Genomic DNA, 4,982 nt, shown 5'->3' with positions numbered 1-4,982 from the left:
GCATGTAAAAATGAAAAAATGCGTTTTACTCATCAGGAAAGAAAATCTGATACTTATACACTTCTCATTGGAATTATTGGAGTAGATAATAATGGGTGTACCGTTCAAAATCTGCACACACTGAAATTGCTCTAACCTTTGATCCGTAGGGTAAAATTAATTGAAATTTTGCGTAGACATAGTTTGATGTGTATTGTTTTCACTCTGTGTGTTTCATCAGATGCGCAAAAGTTTTCAAAATGGAGGCGGAACAACACTGTGTGCACGCAAAATTTTTGCACGAGTACTCCGAGAAAAAGGATCTGTCGCACCGTGCCATCGGAAAAAAGTTGGGAATCTCGAATCACGGTGACTGGTATCATGAAACGGTTCGAAGAACGTCTGACTGTTGTACGGAAGCGATGATCCGGAAAAAAAGCCGTCAGGTCAACGAGAACGATCACAAACATGGTTGAGGCTTTTGAACGGAAACCGAACACCTCAGTTCGAGATGTGGCTAAAAAGTTGCATGTGAGCAAGACTTTCGTGCAGAATTCCCGAAACTCGAGCTGGACTACGTACGTTCAGAAGTCCCCAAACTTTGGCGTGAAACGAAATACGGTCGCAAAATGCCGTGTCCGGAAGTTGTACGACCAGAAGTTAACGAAACCACACTGCTGCGTAATGGATGACCGGACACATGTGAAGGCGGATTTCAATCAATTTTCAGGAAACCTGTACGTGGCTGTTCCCGAGAACCTCCGGACACAGAAGATGTCGAAGTTCGCCTAGAAGTTCTGAAATTGGCAAGCAATTTGTACTTGCGAAAAGTGAAGTACACCTTTCGTTACCGCAAGCACCATAAATAGACAAGTGTATTTGGAAGAGTGTCTCCAAAAGCTGCTTCGTCCTCTCCTGAAGGCTCACGACGGTCCGATGATCTTCTGGCCGGATTTGGCATCATGTCAATACACGAAGGACGTGCTAGAGTGGTATAGGGCGAATGATGTCGATTTCGTGCCGAAAGATTTGAACCCCCACAAACACTCCGGAACTGCACCCAATAAAAAAAATAGTGCGCCATTATGAAGCCACCTTATAAAACGACTTAAAGTGGAGAAGAATGTAGAAGAAGTGAAGAAAGCATGGGTTAATAGGCAAAAAATCTGTCGATTCTGAGGTCGTGCAGAACCTTATGGCAGAGGTTAAGCCCAAGGTTCGCGTATTTAGATACAAAGGCGAAATAAATTAAATGAATGTAGATCATTATATTAGAACTAGAGATGGGCGAGCGCTCACGAGCCGCTCATTTGAGCCGGTACGTCAGAAAGAGCGTACGATCCACGGTTCTTTAAAAATGAGCTGCGGCTCTCAAATGAACGGCTCTTATATGTACGGCTCTTGAATGAACCACGGTTCAAAAAAGACCCACGGTTCTTTCATGAGCCGTGGCTCTTTTTGAAACGGTTCATCAAAGAGCCGTTCATTTGAGAACCACGGTTCAAGAAAGAACTGCGGTTCATAGAAGAACCGTGTTTCTTTTAAGAGCCGGCTTATAGATAAAAAACTGTGAAACGTACGCTCGTTCTGATGAACGGTGGCTTGCGGCAGTACAGAAGAAATATATGTTTTCCATGCTGCTTTTTAAGCGGTTTCATTTAACTGTTTGTATGTTTGTAAATTTTGGCGGATTACATATTTTCTAGAAGCCCCATAAATATAGGTATATAATGAAAGAACTTGACTAGAAGGACACAGTTATTTATGTAAAATGGAAATCCAAGATGGCGGCCGTTAGAAAATGACAGACTATTAATTTCGTCAAAACCCCATCAATATGGGTATCAAATGAAAGGGCTTGCCTAGTAGATCACAGTTTTTTATGAAAAATGTAAATCCAAAATGGCCACCACCCTGAAATAGCGAAATATGATTTTTTTCCAAAACACCCTCAATATGGGTATCTAATGAAAGGATTTGACTAGTAGAACATAGTTATTTATGTAAAATGGAAATCCAAGATGGCGGACGTTACAAAATGGCAGACAACTAATTTCGTCAAACCCCCATTAATATGAATATCAAATGAAAGGGCTTGACTAGTAGATCACAGTTATTTATGAAAAATGTAAATCCAAAATGGCCGCCACCCCAAAATGACGAAATATGTATTTTATTTTCAGAGAACCCCCTCAATACGGGTATGTAATGAAAGGACTTGACTAGTAGGACACAGTAATTTATGTAAAATGGAAATCCAAGATGGCGGCCGTTAGAAAATGACAGACTATTAATTTCGTCAAAACCCCATCAATATGGGTATCAAATGAAAGGGCTTGCCTAGTAGATCACAGTTAGTTATGAAAAATGTAAATCCAAAATGGCCACCACCCTGAAATAGCGAAATATGAGTTTTTTCCAAAACACCCTCAATATGGGTATCTAATGAAAGGATTTGACTAGTAGAACATAGTTATTTATGTAAAATGGAAATCCAAGATGGCGGACGTTACAAAATGGCAGACAACTAATTTCGTCAAACCCCCATTAATATGAATATCAAATGAAAGGGCTTGACTAGTAGATCACAGTTATTTATGAAAAATGTAAATCCAAAATGGCCGCCACCCCAAAATGACGAAATATGTATTTTATTTTCAGAGAACCCCCTCAATACGGGTATGTAATGAAAGGACTTGACTAGTAGGACACAGTAATTTATGTAAAATGGAAATCCAAAATGGCGGCCGTTAGAAAATGACAGACTATTAATTTCGTCAAAACCCCATCAATATGGGTATCAAATGAAAGGGCTTGCCTAGTAGATCACAGTTAGTTATGAAAAATGTAAATCCAAAATGGCCACCACCCTAAAATAGCGAAATATGTATTTTTTCAAAACACCCTCAATATGGGTATCTAATGAAAGGATTTGACTAGTAGAACATAGTTATTTATGTAAAATGGAAATCCAAGATGGCGGCCGTTTCAAAATGGCAGACAACTAATTTCGTCAAAACCCCATTAATATGGATATCAAATGAAAGGGCTTGACTAGTAGATCACAGTTATTTATGAAAAATGTAAATTCAAAATGGCCGCCACCCCAAAATGGCGAAGTATGTATTTTTTTTTTCTAAGAACCCCTCAATATGGGTATCTAATAAAAGTACTTGACTAGTAGGACACATTAATTTATGTAAAATGTAAATCCAAGATGACGGCTGTTATAAAATGACAGACTACATATTTTGCCAAAACCTCATCAATATGGGTATCAAATGAAAGGACATGATTAGTAGAACACAGTTATTCATAAAAAATGTAAATCCAAAATGGCGACCGTTACGAAATGGCAGACTATATTCCTTCTGAAACCCCCATCATATGGGTATCAGATGAACGGGCTCGACTAGTAAATCACAGTTATTTATGATAAATCCAACCCGCATATGGGTATCGAATGAAATGATTTGACTAATCATGAAAACATTTCATTCGAAATATTTTAAAAACGTTTGGGATATAAAACGGGGAGGAAACTGTGTCGTTATCGAAAACTGCTATATTCTCCCGACTGATAATTCGACATGATCAACATTATATGGATCAAGTGAAATCAGTTCTAGTGATTATAAAAAAGCTTCGTATAAATTCATTTCGGATCTGGTAAAGCGATCTACAAATCTTGAGTCAGACGAATTAGTATTCTAACAAATACTGCTAGATCCTCGCTTCAAGCAGAAAGGTTTTGGGGATAACAGAAAGTACAACTATGTACACCAGCCGTTGATAAGGGTGCTAAAAATGACATCCATAGAATAAACACCTACGAAACTACCACAAATCGTTGGTGATGAAGCGCTGTCATTTGCAATGGAGGAGTTGGATGCATTGGTTGGTAATCTTCGATCTCCACATGATCCAGAAGCTGCTGCAACATCTATTGTAGATAAACATTTTGCGAAACCACATTTGCTGAGACTAAGCGACCCTTCGTTCTGGTGGAATGAAAGGAAATCTATCTCTCCGCGGCTCTATCTTTTTTTTAAATATTATGTATTCCGGCGGCTTCAGTACCACGTGAGCGAGTTTTTCCGAAAGCAAGACAAGTTTGCAGTGAAAGATGTAGAAGACTTTCATCAGATAACATTGAAAAGATAATGTTTATAAATAAAAAAAAAAAATAAAGAAGATCATTGTGATGGAAATATATCAGAGAAAACCTTCAGTAAAGTAACATTTTTACTTTTCTCTGCACTGATTATTATTTTAAACCTTATTATTTACGTCTTTCATTCTTCACATATCCGAATAAATCAGTTCTTGAAAAGAGCCGTCGAGCCGCTCAAATGAGCCGGCTCTTTTTATTGAGCGCACGGATTTGAGCCGCTCACTGAAATGAACTGTTTTGCCCATCTCTAATTAGAACTAACTTTAATTGTTTATTTTTACTCCGTGAAAATTTGGTGATAATCGGATAAAAACTTGAATTTTGAGAATGAATTTCGTGTGTGCGGTTTTTAAACGGAACTCCTGATGCTAATATCGATATACACCCATGATACAAACATGTTTTGCATGTACACAAATCTTAGTGAAAATAAACCTCTTCTGCGTCATTATGAATTGTGCAAAGCATTCGATCAGAACTAGGTTTAAGAGTTGATATTGGATGATTAATAGTTCTGAATCTCTCTATACTCGCTGCTTTTCAATTCCGCATCAGATTTGATGCAAACATAGTCATAGGCAAATATAAACTGGCGCTCAGATTCTTATGCCCTAAGTGCATCCGAGTTTAGAGATCCAAAGAATCTCATGTTCACAGTTTTCAAAAGTTTCAGATGACTTACTACTACACCTTACTACACCTTTCTCACCCAAGAAGTTCACATTTCTGTAAACTAACCGACCGAAGTTCTCAAAAGCAGAAGGTGTTTTGTTTGCACATTCCACAGATCATTTCATAGAAAATTTGGAATTATAAATAGAACTATATA

This window comes from Toxorhynchites rutilus, chromosome 3 (genome assembly GCF_029784135.1).
Source record: "Toxorhynchites rutilus septentrionalis strain SRP chromosome 3, ASM2978413v1, whole genome shotgun sequence".
Taxonomy (NCBI): domain Eukaryota; kingdom Metazoa; phylum Arthropoda; class Insecta; order Diptera; family Culicidae; genus Toxorhynchites; species Toxorhynchites rutilus.
The sequence above is the reverse complement of the archived record's forward strand: the minus strand, read 5'-3'. Positions refer to the sequence as shown.